The 15,521-nt window shown below is 45.5% G+C and overlaps 1 protein-coding gene and 1 long non-coding RNA gene across 3 annotated transcripts in view; one reads left to right on the top strand and one right to left on the bottom strand.

Moving 5' to 3' along the window:
* The window catches only part of MAST3 (microtubule associated serine/threonine kinase 3), a 1,229,968-nt gene that overhangs the window by 1,100,893 nt on the left and 113,554 nt on the right, over window positions 1-15,521 (bottom strand). The window lies entirely within an intron of this gene.
* The window catches only part of LOC138517881 (uncharacterized), a 208,193-nt gene that overhangs the window by 191,734 nt on the left and 938 nt on the right, over window positions 1-15,521 (top strand). The window lies entirely within an intron of this gene.

The following is a 15,521-nucleotide window of genomic DNA, read 5'->3' as shown; positions in this document are numbered from 1 at the left end:
TCATTTACATCAGGCGTATAAAATGTCATTACATTTTCTGAACATGCAGTGATTTTTGCTTCATCATCTGCTGCTTGGTTTCCACGTGAGATAAAGTCTGCCCTTTTAGCATGTGCTGCGCATTTAACGACTGCGATGGCTACTGGGAGTTGCAGTGCCTTAATAAGCCTGTCCAATAAGGATGCGTGCTAAACTGGCATGCCTTCCGCTCGGAGGTAGCCCCTCCTTTTCCAATGTGCTAACCCTGCGTGCACCATTGACGTCATATAGGCAGAGTCTGTGTACATCGTTACTTCCTGGTCTGCATGAGTCTTGAGCACGACAATCAGCACCACTTATTCTGCAGCCTGTGCTGAATAATGAGACGTAGTAAAGCACTTACCATCTTCTGAAACTTCCCATTGGCCGTAAGCTCTACCACAGCAGCACCTGTATATCTCTGCACACTTTTTTATCAATTCTTGAAGAACCATCATAAAAATAATTTCTCCTCCTGGTAAAGCATTTTCTTTTATCCTACGACATTCATCATAGAACTCTTCATAGTTTGAACAGTCATGCACATGCTCATCCTCTGCCAGTGGTTCAGCTACAAACATGTCAGGATTCACTATTCTGCATCAAACTATTTTGATCGCTGGATTCAATATAACTACCTCATAGGCAGAAGCCTTTTGAGAAGTCAACGTACTCTTTGGTTTATCTAAAATGGCAAATAGTGCATGTTCCACAAACAACGTCATAGTGCATCTCATCACTATGCTTGAAGCTTTCTCTATAGCGAATGTAGCGGATGCCAGTGATTGTTCGCACAGAAAATGACCTCTCATCACAGGGTCTAAAATCCCAATGTAATATGCAAGGGGCTTGTACCCCAATGTGGTTCTCTGCGTAAGAACTGCTGTCATAAAGGTGCCGGCGTGTGCGAGAATAAAAAGAGTTAATTAGGAATCCCTAAAACTGGAGCTGTGCAAATTGCCTTTTTCAACTCTTCAAACCCTTCTTCCATTTCCTCAGTCCACACAATTATTTCCTGTGTCGCCTGTGCTTTCTTTAGGGCCTGCAATAAAGGCCTTATATGTGAGCTGTAGTCAAAAACCCATGCTCTGACATAGTTACATAATCCCAGAAATCTCTGCATGTGCTTTATCGTGTGTGGCTTTGTTGTCTTCAAAATAGCCTCAGCTCTCTCAGGAGCAACCTTCTTTCCTTCACGTGAAATCAATTGGCCTATGTATAATACTTCCTGACAATACTGTAACTTCTCTTTGTCAACCATATATCCTTTGTCATCAAGTATAATCATCAGCTGAACAGAATCGCGTCTGCACTCTTCCTCCAAAGTGCTGCAAACTAAAATGTCATCTACGTATTGCAACACAACACTTTCTAAATCACTATTGCTTAAATCCATCTGGAGAACTCCATTAAAAATCGATGGAGACTCAAAGTACCCTTGTGGTAAATGGGTGCTTTTCAGGCATGTTTGTCTGAACGTAAATGATCTCAGATCCTACAAGTATTTGTGCAATGGGATTCCGAAAAATGCATTTTTCAAGTCAATCACAGTGAAATATCATCCTCCAACAGGTATATTACATAAGATTGTAGCCGGATTCGGAACTAGAGGGAACTCGGCCTATACAATCTAGGTTTATCGGCCTTAAATCTTGAATTAGTCTCCAAGACCCCACTTTCCCCTTTTTCACAGGATACATTTCTGTGTTACAGGGTGACTCTGACATCACTAAGATACCCTGATCCATCAGGCGGAAATCGTCTTAAATATACCTTCATCAACCTCTCGAGACATTGGATACTGTCTTGCTCGAGGTAAGATTGCTCCTGGTTTTTATTTAATCTTCACTTCTCCAAACCCATTTAACAGGCCTACGTCATAGGGGCCAGCAGTCCATAATGAAACTGGCACTTTTGCCATATATCCATCAAAATACTCATGACGTTTTTGTGCTAGCATCATTTTCTGAGGAACCTCTCGTTTAATTGCTCTCACCCAATAAGTAATACTCATGTCAAATATCACTTAATCATCAGTTGGATGATCTCCAAATAGATCGTCATCAGTGACGTTAATCTGTAACATTCCCTGGTGGCAATTACTGCACACCATCTTCTGCCCTCATCATCATTTCATCAAGCAAAGCGATTTCACCTAGCACTATGGCTGCTTACAGCTCTAAGGGAAAAACCTGTCCCTCTTCTTCACGCATAGGTATTTTTCACTTAAACAAACATTTGTCAGGTATCCTCATAGTTCGACCTACTAGGCCTTTTAGCCATGTCAACAGAATGCGTATTCCATAATGGAAAACCTCTGGTTCTAAAGGCGGTGCCCGCATGGCCATTTGTCCTGCAAAAAAATCCCATAATAAATTCACTCATGTTTAAATAATGCATTCCTGGCGTTGAACATACTATGCCTTCATCAGTAAATGAAATTGTCATATTGAACTTTGTCATTAGATCTCGACCCAATATATTGACAGGTGTATGCCTCGAATTTAGCAAAGGCACCTTCATGTCACATTCTCCTATAGAGACCAGTTATTCTTCAGTAAAAGGAACTCTACTTGTAGCTCCTGAAAAACCTTGAGAATTCATGGCATTGCCAGACATCAAAAATGTTACCTCTCGTATACATGAGCACGTTGCACCGAAAAACTTTTGCCCCCTATATTGACGTCTACCCTCGGTTCCTCGTGAGGATTTGGCGTCACAGATAGTACTGAACACATCAGGTCTCACAGTGAGCTGTCCTATTGTGGGTACAGTCGTATTCCATTATCTGTAAAAGGATACCCTCCACCGACAGTTACAGCCCCTATTCTAGGAGTTGGAAGTTGTCCTGTACTCATGCTCTGCTGAATCTGCATAGGTGACTGCTGCGACTTCTCTTGTGGCGGATTGACTGCTACCTGCTTTGTCTGCAAGCCTTGCTGCACTCTCGGCGCTTGCTGCTGCTGCATCGTTTGATTCTGAGCAAACCCATCTCCACTCTGCTTTGAATACGCAGGTGGGTTTGACGTCCCTCCTCTTAAAAATTAACTGTTTTGCACGAACCCTTGACTTCTACACATACGAGCAAAATGCCCTGTCATCCCATATGTCCAACTTATAGGTGGCCTCCTAATCTGCCCATCCTGCATATTTTGACCATCATTCTGCATTCTTTGAACTACACCTTGATTATTCTGGAAGCTTCCCTAATTATTCTGCCAATTCCCTTGATTATTCTGAAAACCTCTTCCTCGAAATCCTCCTCTTCTTCATGGAGCAAACCCCTTAGTACCCTGATCAAACTGTCTTTGGTTTTTTGCCTGCAGTATATTTGCCATTTGCTATGAATTTGATTCATCTACACTAATAAACATTGCCCCTTCAATGTCATATTTGAACAATTTCTTATGCACCAACTTTGCCTCTTTGCTTTTCTTAGCATCATCTTTCTTGCAATTTTTTTCTTGCAAGAGTCTATAATAATGCGCAACGGTCAGCTGAATCTCGGACCACGGTTTGACTTCTATACCCACTACCTTCTTGAGCTGCATCTGTACAGGGGCTGGCAGTCCTTGGCACAACATATGATAGAACACAGGTATAGATTTTCCCCAAGATTTGTGCATCTCCAAGCTCCACTGCTCTTGAAAATTCTGAATGTAATCAAGCGGGTCATCTCCGTCTTGCATCTTTTTTCATCATTATAGCTCCCATATCGGACGTGTCCGGATACAGTAATCTAAGCGCTTTCCAGACTGCCACCCTACAGTTATTAAACGGGGCTCCATCATGATCAGTGTTAACTGTAGTAACATCAACATATCCTGCTCTCAACCAAACATCATCAGCTCTCTCACCAATTATGGCAATCAGGAGACCTTTAATGTCCCCTATAGTCAACGTGTTTCCTCCCGTCATTTCTTCTAACTCATACATCCACTTCCCAGTGCCAGAAGTTAAACTCGGGAGTTTACACCTTAAATTGTCCTTATCCATCTTGGGTCACACTATATACTGGCCCCCCTTTTTCTAGCAAGGGAAACTGTGAAGCCCCAAACTCATTCTCATCTCTCATCATTTGTCTGTCGACCGTAGGGACGATATTCCCATATTGCCTTCTTCCTCGTAGCAATCTTAATCTGCTCACATATGGTGGCAACTCCCCCCTCTCACTATGGAGTTGCCCTTTAGGTCGGTCTGACTGTGTCAATAGTTCTGACGCCCTAGGTATAGGTGCGTTTAAATCGGACCATCTGACTTCTTTCTCCATAGAAAAACATCCCTCATGACCACATACATCCCTTCTCTCTTCCCCATGGAAGGTGTCTCTGTCTTCACCTGAAATTTCTTGTGCCCAACTTCGATCATTTTTTCCCTTCCACTTTGATTCTTTCTGGGCTTTCATGTCATGATATACTTTATAGATCGCGTCCCCAATGCTCCAAGAGTCAAACACGTCTTCTAGATTTGCTCTAGACAGGCCTGGTAATGACTGATATTCTGGGAAGCACTCCTCTATATCCTCCCACGCTACTTCTGGTTCGGGATCCCTGATCTCCTTTTCCAGGCAATCGAGATCGCTTGCTCTCTGTCTTCCTTTATGTTCTATCTCATCGTCAAATTCTCTTAGTTTCCCTGCTTCCTTATGACCCTATCTTCCTCTTTTTTCCTCATATTGCTTCTCTCGTTTGCCCTGCGTATCTCCTCATCCTTTTGTCTCTGTACTCTTTTATCCCTTAACTTCTGTCCGTCCTCGTCTATTCTTTTTCATTCTAGCCTCTCCTGCTCATTGATTGCTCTCTGTCTGTTTTTGCTCCTCTGCTCTCGCTTGTTTATTGACTGATCCTCTTGATATAACTGCTATCATCTTTGCCTATCCTTCCTTTTTGCTCCTTCATCTTTCAATCATTCCCCTCTTTCTTTAACCTTTTTGTCTTGCTTGTCTTGATATTCCCTTACATCCTCGATGCCTTTACCATCGAGTTTGAGCAAAATCTGACCACCAATCAATTTGTTCTGAGCGCTATCTTATCAGCTTTGTCATTTTCTCCCTTCCTTCTCTTTATTTCTCTTCCTATAATTACAGATGTGCTTGCTCGATCACTCCTCTCTTTATCGTGTCTCTCCCTGTCCCTCAGGACTTTAGAGATTACATCTCTCTCAGTATTTTTGTCTGGACCCTCGTCACTACTTTGCATAGGCAACTCATATGCCGGGTTGCTATACCATGTTGCTGCCTTAAGCTCCCTCAGTGGGTATAACCAATCGACCTTCTTGTTCTCGTCTTCTATTTCAGCTGGGGCGGGGGGAGCAGAGGGCCTAAGCTTAGGCAACTGCTTGCAGAGATGCACAAGTGGAGTAATATCCTCCATTCTCAACTCGTCACTCTTAATTTGATAACACTTGCTTACTTTTGTCACAGATTTAAAAAGTATGTTTCAGAAAAATAACATAATATGAGCGTGCACCAACCGTCGCAGGCTCCAATCCCTTTAATCACACTTTTTACTTTAATCTTGATAAAAAACAACCATCAAGTTCAATTTAAAACAATCAATTAGTTTTTCCATTTATGACATCATCATTTTCAAAATCACATAAAACAAACAGACAAACTCGACCGGTCACATATATCTTCTATGATCTTCTCTTTAAGACTCATCTTGCCCTCTAAAATACTCCATACGGAGTGTAAATTAACCTCTTTAAATTCCCCTTTAATCGAATCCGTTTTCTATGTCATCTGCTACGGGACTCTAGGTTCAAATTTCTTCTGATACGTTTGTTTAAAATGCAGGCAAGAGCGTATTCTCTTACCATGGCCTCTCTCATGATATTTTATTTCTTGGCCATGCTCAAATCAATATCTCATCACTATGTATATAACACTCTTATTCTCAGGTTATGTTTTATCCCGCCACCCTCCGTTACTCACTTTTTTCTTCACTCATCATCCATACTTTTGCCAACTCTCTCAGTTTTTGCTCACCACTCTCATTTTCCTCTTCCGCCTCTCGGGATTGTATGCCTCTTTTACCACCTCTTCAACCTTCTGTTCGATCAGCTTTTCGTAGACGTGGGAGGGGATTCTGTAGAAATCAGGGGACACCTCACAACGCGCTTCCAAGCTTTTTGAAATTACACGAACCACTATCTATGGGGAGCTTCACGCCATTTCAGCAGAAGGGCAAAGGTCGTTCGATATTTCCGGGACTCTAAGGTTTACTCATGTGGATGGCTCTGAACTATCCTCTGCTACCAAGTGAACTGGATACCCCAGCCCTTTAAGATGAGTAGCAATTACCCTGGAGATGCAGAATTTATTCATACATCAATAATAGAGACGACTCAGGTAATTGGCAAAAGGAAGACTGTTTTAATATAAATTATCTAAAACAGGGAGCATAACGAACATCAACGAAATCGCTTGATTCTCTTACTCAAAAATTCTTAGTAAAACTGAGATCATATACACAAATTTCGTCATCAATGATGTTAACCTATGTATACACTAACGTCATCCTACGTGGCAAACTACAAAAACCTATGAGTATGGGGGATTGGCTCTGAGTAAATATCTAAATGTACGTTTCATACTAGACTAAAAAAGTGTGAATATGTGACTGGTTACTTAACATCAGGTGGGGCAACTAAGCCCTCCCCCAAAAATGACCACAATGAACGTCACTAACTACATGAGGTACCATTGGTTAAACAACTATAGGACATCTAAATATGCAGTCCTCTACAATTGGTTGGCACGCTAAACTCTGTCAGTAGTTTTCCAGCTACGTCTAGCAGCATGCAGGCTGGTCATCCAGGTGCTGGTGAGCTTGCCTTAACTATTGCTTCCCACCAATTAGCACATCAATCCATCATCACCTCAGTGGTCTACTGTCAATTAGGCTTTGAAGCTTGGCCTTGAGTTTGTTCTTAGCTCTGAGAAATTTAGGGAGTGAGGGCACGCTCTGCATTCGTACGTAGGTGTGACCATCTCGTTCATCCAACTTCATTCTTCCACGTGACTAGAGACCATGGAATCGAGCATTTTGGTGTATTTAATACTATTTTCTAATGAACCTCTGAAGTATTCTTTGTTGTGTTCATACCTTCTAAACTGGAGTTCTGTTCTTTCACACGATTTGTATCCAGTGTCAGTTCACTCCAGTTTGATAAGACCCTGGCTTCTTGGCTCATCCAACTCTGTCTGCTGAGATTCACTTTGTAATTCAATTTGCTTTTTTACTGCAACACACTAGAAATGAGGCCTTCTTTCTACTGCTATAATGCGTAGTGGAAACATCCACCCTTTACTTGTCCATATGCATATATATATATATATATATATATATATATATATATATATATATATATATATGCGCTTGCCGCAATCTATACACTATAAAGCTAGCCTCAAGATTACTTCATCTGCTTGCGCTTCATTTGCATCTGTACATGTATTAACTATCTTGATATCTTCATCTTTTTCTGTGGCATAAGCCTCTTCACCTTGATCCCAAGATGTCACTTATCCTTGGTACTTTCTTGATGCCTTATAAAATATCTGCATTCTGTGGTCTCCACATCTATGTACTTCAGTTCAGCTCTGTGTGACGTCACCATTTGTCCTGTCCATTTATTTGCTCTGTTTCTTCAGGGATTTCATTCAAATGGCCATCATATTTTCTCGTATGCAGGTATGGTTTTCTCAATGGGTGCCTTGCCTCTTAGCTTCTCTTAGGTACTGGTACCGCACAGAGTCCATACTCTGTCCTTTGTTGGTTCAGCTGTTCCATGTATGTCACATACTCTGGTATCCAACATACAGGCAATATGGGCAAGGTGGCTGAGGTGGGGGTACTTGGCTCCTTCACTACAGTGGTGCCGACTGCGACTGTGTGAGTTGTTTAGTTCTCACTTTGCCGCCATTCCACGAGTATGGGCAGCTTTCTGTTGCACACCCAGGGACAGCCGCCATGCTGAAGGGGCAATTTTCTTTAATGAGAAGTTTGTAATTTTTTTATGTTTCACCTTTGGACGGCTACTGCGCTATATGGGCTGTTTCTCTGTATCTTCGTGTGGGGGACAAATTAACTTTGATTGATGCACCCATGGATGGCCGCCGCGCTTCATGGGCTATTTTTCTTCATGTTGGGAAATCGTACATTACTGCATTGGAGTTACGTAGAGTTAATTACCCATGGACGGTCGCCATTCCGCATGGGGCCGTTTTCCTGTATGCTCATTGAGGTTACGTAGATGTATGCATCCAGGGATGGTTGCCGGGCCACATGTGCTAGGTACTTGAGGATACTACATGTAGCAGCCACATTTCCAATATGTGTAAATACCAACACCACCAATATGCACAGGTAGAGAAGACAGGGCATTTAAGCTTGACAATTGGGTTACCGATTTATTAACTTAGCATGTTGTGAGCCCAGGGTCAGCAGCCGTGCGGATCGGGCATTTGTAAGGTCTGAAGGCACTGATCTATCTCTAACGGCCGCGGGTGTTTCCGTTACTGCGCATACATTTTTTTGTAAGCTTTTTCAACTGTGGGGATTTCCTTAATTTGCATGACGAATGGCTTGTAAGAGGGTTCACCTGTGAACTGGAGTGGACAAATGCAATGAAACAAGGTAGGGGGTTTAATGGTAAATAGTTTTCACGCCGATCTTGGAAGCAGGACGACGCAGAGCAACGAGGGCTTTTTGTTTTTAACACACACAAGTTTTACCCTGCCATGGGTCCATGGGAGTAGGCTCATTATAAGCTGGTTATTGTAAAACTAAGGGAGCAGAAAAAGCGCCGCTATTATGCGTGCAGCAACATTATTGACAAAAACTACCAGGGCCAATTTACATGCAGTTTTGGCACCAATGGGGTTAAGGAACGACGCTGAAAAACGCAGGGTTTATGAGCCTGCTATTTTGAGACACTGGAGTGTGTACGCTTGTAGGGATGGCGTCTGCATAAATATGACAAAGGTTGATGAGAAGTTGAATGCTAAACACATTGGGCCTCATTACAACCTTGGTGCTAAGTGCACCAACTTTACCACCATGGTGTAAACTCCGTTTACACCATGGTGGATGGCGGATTTACCGCCCCATTCCAAGGTGAGTGGGGCGGTAAATCCCCATTTCCCATTTTCCCTTCCCCATTCCCATTTTTGCCCCATAGGGCATAATGGGAGTGGGGAAGGCGCTAATTACGCCGCCGTAAATTACGGCGGCGTAATTAGCACCATGGCAGGTTAGCGCCATGGATTTTAACGCCTGCTAAAAGCAGGCGTTAAAATCAGAATCAGGCGTTAAGGGTTAACGGTGGCGTTAACCCTTAACGCCTGAGTTGTAATGGTTGCATGACGTATTTGGGGAAGTCAGCCCTCACGGCATGGCGAACGGCATAAACCGAGGGAAGGTCCACCGTATTGTGTGCAAGCAACACATTCAAGATAGGTCGGGTCCAAATTTTCAAAGGTTTGGCGCCATTCAGGTCACCTTTGGGTGTGTAGTACCGTGCTCAGGACACAGAGAAGGCTCGGGTTTTGTTATATTTGCAAGGAGTACAGGATTGCGAGCCAGTTCAATGGGACTGAACAGCATTAGGCCAAAACATTTTTGGAAAAAATGTTGGAAATATGTGCAGTAATAATTTTGTGAATTTTGTGCCGCAAACAGGATGAGGTAACTCCAAGGGATTACTTTGGTGACTGAACAAGGTAACATTGAAGCGACCAGACAGATTCGTAAGGTTGGGTTAAGGCTAAAAAGTGTGCGGTGGTGTCCCAGGATAAGTGGGAAGTGGGCTGGCATCTGTAGGGATATCTAACAGTGAGTGGAGTGGGCTGCCTGGGTTTCAGAATACGCACAAGCTAATACATTGTTTTTGCTCAAATACAAGTTGCGCAACATGACCCAATTAGGTTCACCTGACATGTTTTCTAAAATAGCGGTGGTGTTGAACAGTGCTTGCAGGGACAAATTCGATGAGGAGGCCAGGATGTTTGCACGATTTCAGGAACATATGCGAAAAAGGGGCAAGGACTGGGCGGAGAAAATGTTGGAGGATGGGCAGGAACTGCTTCCTCACCAACAAAGGGCTCAGGCGCAGGTGTGTGCAGTCCCGATCCTAGAAGACACCCCACTGCCTACTGAGGCACCAGCAGTTACACCTAAACCGAAAAGGGCAATATGGGTGGAAAAGGGTAAGGCTGTCTCTGTATTACCATTGTGGGATTTGTTACCACCTGAGCTGGGGAAACAAGTGACATCGATGCCAAAGAAGTGAGCGGCATGAAAGGCAAAGGGTAAACAAATAGTCAATTTGGGGCATACAGTTTCTGTTGCTATTTCACCCCCTGAATTATCCAGTAATGATTTATTGAGTTCACTGCCAGCTGTTGTTGCAGGGTTGAGTGAGAAAATGATTGAGACACTATGTGAAATGTTAAAGTTATTGCAGGGACCTGTGCTGGTGACAGCTTGGGCACCCAGAACAGCCATGAGGGAAGTGTGGGGAGCCCCCCCCTCGAGCCAGCTGCCATTGCGGGGGTCTCAGGGAGAGTCAGGGTGTTGTCCCAACCGAGCACCCTGGCACTGCAGAGATAGACAGATTTCAGGGGGCACAGGGGTACAAGTCTTATCTGATAAAGGGGTGGGTACTTCTGGGTCCGAGCCAGTACAGCAGTCTGGGGCAATAGCAGGGACAAACACTGAGAATGGCGGTGCAGGGACCGGGATAAGTGTGGTTGCCCCCATAGCCCTAACAGTAGCACCTGCACCACAGCCGCTGGCATTGCAGAGCTAGACAGATTTCAGGGGGCACAGGGGTACAAGTCTTATCTGATAAAGGGGTGGGTACTTCTGGGTCCGAGCCAGCACAGCAGCCTGGGGCAATAGCAGGGACAACCACTGAGAATGGCGGTGCAGGGACCGGGATAAGTGTGGTTGCCCCCATAGCCCTAACAGTAGCACTTGCACCACAGCCGGCTCAGCCGTCTGAGGGAGCAGCTGGTACAACCACCATGGTTGGCACTGCTGGGGGAGGGGAGTTAAGGTTACCCTCCAACGGGGTGCAATTACGCCTTTATTATCTGACAGATCCACCTCAGCGTGGCATGTCCCCATATCTATGAAGGAAAGGATCTGGGCAAGGGAATATTTTGGCATACTATGCATATTAGAGACTGAAACTGCAGGCCCTGCCCTTAATATTAGCAGGGAAGAGGACAAGAAGAGGCAAAAAAGGTTCAGGCCTGAGCAGAATATACAAAATTGGGAGTTGGCATTTGATCTATTGGCAGCAGTCTGGATGGAGAAATACCCTAGCCAGGGCCAGGCTTTATGGACATATAAGAGGGGGATCACGATGGAATATAGGCAATATAGCTCCACTATAGGGATGGATTGATTACGACAGGGCATTTAGAATGAAAATGGCCCTGGCACCGGAGATGACGTGGGATCAAAAGGATATGGAGGCATGGGTTGCATGCATGGGAGGTAAGAAGAGGACCAGTAGGCCAAATAAGGAGGTGTACAGGGGAGCTAAGAAACCATGGTATGGTAAGAAGTAACAGAATAAAAAGAATGATTGGCGGCCCCTTCAGTCGGCCCCTAGGACAGAAAGGGGGAGATGGGCACACAAGGGCTCAATGGCTGGCAATGTCGATCGTTAAACAAAGGGTCTTGTACTTGGGGCCCAGGTGCAAATTCCCATATCGATGCTTCAAGTGTGGGGCAGTTACCCAATCACAGTCTGTTTTAAAACAGAGTGGGCTTCTAGGGGCAGAGAACAGCACAAAGGGGACCAGTGACGGGATTGGGGTGTAGGCCCATCCACAGTTGACAGAGAGGTGCTACTGGAATTCCTGCAGGCTTGCCCAAGGTCAGGTGATAGGGAAATGCTGTGGGAGGGTTTCAGTGAAGGGTTTAGGATCCCCTACAAGGGTCCTCTGACAGAGAGGATGGCAAGGAACCTCCCTTCTGCACTCTGCCATCCCCAGGTAGTAACACAGAAGATAGGCAAGTGAGTGGAGCTTGATAGGGTGGCGGGCCATTCCCACCCCCCGCTTCCCAATTGTATTATCTCCCCCTTGGGGATCGTGCCCAAGAAAGAGAAGGGCAAGTATATGTTAATTCACCACCTGTCCTACCCGAAGGGGGATTCGGTAAATGACTGGCTAGATCAGGACTGGTGCTCAGTGCATTATTCCTCTTTTGACCAAGCCATGTTGATGGTCACTGCCACAGGGCGACAGGCCCTCTTGGCCAAAGTGGACATTGAGTCCGCATTTTGACTTTGGCCGGTACACCTGGACAGTTTCCACCTGTTGGGGTTCCGTTGGGAGGGCCATTTCTACATTGATAAATCTATGCCAATGGGCTACTCCATGTCTTGTGCATATTTTGAGGCTTTCAGCACATTTCTGGAGTGGGCTGCTCGCAGGGTGGAATCACGGGAGGACATCATCCATTATCCGGATAACTTTATGTTCATGGGACAGGAAGGGTCCAGGGATTGTATGCTGGCACTGTCTTCCTTTCAAAACCTGATGGCCATGATGGGTATCCCACTGGCACCAGAGAAAACACAAGGACCCACGGAAGTGTTGACTTTCCTAGGTATTGAGATAGACACCATAAAGGGGTCTTTCAGGTTGCCCCAGGAGAAGGTGTCTGAACTGATTAAGGAGATAGAGTCTTCTTTGGCAAAAGACAGGACCACTCTGGAAGGGGTGCAGCAATTGTTGGGGAAATTGAATTTTGCAGCAAAAGTCATCCTGGTAGGGTATTCACCTACAGGTTGGCAAGGGCAACAGCGGGGGTGTCACATGTCCACCACCACGTCCGCCTGGGGGCGGGTGTAAAGGAGGATTTGCATTTCTCTATAAGTTTAATGGGGTACTGTTATGCGGGGGCCCTTGGCAGGCCAGTGAGCAACTACAGTTATATTCTGACACTTCAGGGAGTGAAGGTTTTGGAGTCATACTGGGACAGGATTCCCCCCCCCCCAGAAATGGCCAGAGCAGTGGCACAATAAGGGTAGGACAAAGAATATAATGTCATTACAGCTATTTCCTATTGTCCTGGCACTCACACTATGGCTCAAGGAACTGTGTAACAGGAGGTTGCTCTTCTGGTGCGACAACAAGGCTATGGTTCAGGCCATTAATCTGCAGTCAGCTTCTTGCTCAGTGGTATTGAGCCTGCGGAGAAGGTTAGTTGAGGTGTGCTTATGAGGAAATATCAAATTCAGGGCACGGGATGTACAAGGTGTGGTGAATGTGGCTGCTGATGCTCTTTCTCGTTTTCAGCGGCGCAAGTTCCGGGCGGCACACCAAAATGCAAGAAAGGAATGGATGTTGTTCAGGAGTGAGTGGTGGCAGCTGGTGACGTGGACAAGGTGCTCTGGAACTTGAGGGAGCGATCGCTCATACCAGGCGTTATATCCAGGTACCAGCAGTGCTACCGTATGTTTGTCAGCATGATTGAAACACAGGAAATATCGGGAGGTTCACTGGGAGAGCAAGTGCATGCATTTGTTTTATGGGCACATGGTAACGGTAAGAGCAGGAGTTGGGCGGTGGGTCACCTGGCGGCCAAAGCATTCCATTGCAAGTTGAAGGGTTTAGGGGACCCAACCAAAGGGTTTTTGGTATGCATGGCTTTGAAGGGATGGGGCAGGGCAGAGGGACCCAAGCGGGACATTCGGAAACACATCAACTTCGAATTGCTGGCCTTGCCCGGGTTATGCTTTAATGGTTTAGAGGTTGCACTGCTCAGGACCACATTTTCACTTGCATTGTTTGGGGCTTTTAGAATCAGCGAACTGGTGGCAGCAGGTAAAGGTGATCTCTCTGGTTGGGCTCTAGCTTTGGGAGATGTACAGTTCAGTCCAAAAGCAGACAGGGAGGTTTTGACCATTAAATTGCACCTGTGTAAAATGGATTAAGGGGGAAAAGGAAAGTTGGTGGTGCTACACCAGTCCACCCACAGCAACAGCTGTCCGGTCGCTTTGTTAAGGGGGTAGTTGACTTTGAGATAACAGCAGCCAGGCCCCCTCCTGGTGCATTTAAGTGGTGAACCACTCACCAACTACCAGTTTAGGAAGGTTCTATCAACTACAGTGGGGATTAAGTGGAGGGGATGGTCCTCCCACAGTTTCTGTATCAGTGCTGCCACAGCAGCCTTTTTGCAGGGCATGCTAGGATCCGCAATTCAAAGGATGGAGAGATGGCAGTCGAACCGCTTTCAGCTATATGTAAGGCCACAGGAGAGAACAGAGTCTGTGACTTGTGGTACTTAGTGGGTGTTTCCCTGCATGCCAGAACGGACGGATTTGATGGTTGTCAGACTTTATGTTTCTCAATATGTTTTCTCAACCCAATGTTTTGTATCAACAGATGAGGATGTATGGATTGTAGGCCATTCATTTATAATACGGGCAGAGGTCACGGAACAGCGATGGCAAATGCACCCTAACCTAGGATTGGAAATGAACAGTGTGGTTTGGTTAGGGGCATCAGGTATATGGCAGCACTCATTGTTTCCAGCAGTGCAAAGACGGCTGCAGTGGAGGCCTGGGCCCAAGAAGCTGATGGTGCATTTCGGTGGTAATGATCTGGCCATCATGGGAAGGGGCCGACTATGGGCGCAGATCCAAGTGGGTCTGTGCGCACTGGCACAAGAATGACCTGCTACCGACATCATCAGGTCGGAGGTGGTGCCCAGACTGCAATGACGTGGGACCGCATCTCACATAGGCATGGAGAAGTCCAAGCACAGGCTCAACAGAGGGATAGAAAAATTTGCAAAGGCTGTAGGTTTTGGTTTTGTAAAACACACCTTCCTAAATTCGCTCCCTTCCCACTATTTGTAATATGGTGTGCATCTTTTGGATAAAGGGAATTACCTGTTCCTCACAGCCCTTCTGGCGGCCTTCTTGAAGGCCGGTTGCAGCTAGAACAATGGTAAGTTTTAGTGGAGCGTGGGGGCATTGGGGGCAGCGTAGGGCCACCGCCAAAGCATGGCGGAGTTCGGTGCAGTCCAAGCCGGGGAGGAGAGTGACACAGTGGTTCGAACAGTGGGCAGGTTTCCTGATGGCCGCACTTGATCCAAATTCGGACGATGGGCACTGAGTTCCTTAGGGACAATTGAGATTTCCCCTCTGCAAGATTCAGTGGCCTGAGGAGGAAGTACTGCATAGAGTACAATCTGGAGTGAATGTCCGGTGCCTTGCTAAACCGTAGGCGGCAATGGGACACCAGAACATTCAGAACTATAACATTGCCCTACTTTTGGGCCACCTTTAGAAGTGTATGTCATGAACTATGATGTGTTTAGGGCTGGAACTGCCCCCGTATTGTGTATGCTCCTATAAAATGTGACCTTTTTGTTTCCAAATGTATAACAATTGTCTGTCTATTATTCGTGTAGTAAGGGTTATGGTCTATGGTCTGACCCCTCCCCAAAAAAAGGGGAAAGGGTGGCCGA

This window comes from Ambystoma mexicanum, chromosome 1p (assembly GCF_040938575.1).
Source record: "Ambystoma mexicanum isolate Mex_15411 chromosome 1p, UKY_AmexF1_1, whole genome shotgun sequence".
In the NCBI taxonomy this organism is placed as follows: domain Eukaryota; kingdom Metazoa; phylum Chordata; class Amphibia; order Caudata; family Ambystomatidae; genus Ambystoma; species Ambystoma mexicanum.
The sequence above is the reverse complement of the archived record's forward strand: the minus strand, read 5'-3'. Positions and strand labels throughout refer to the sequence as shown.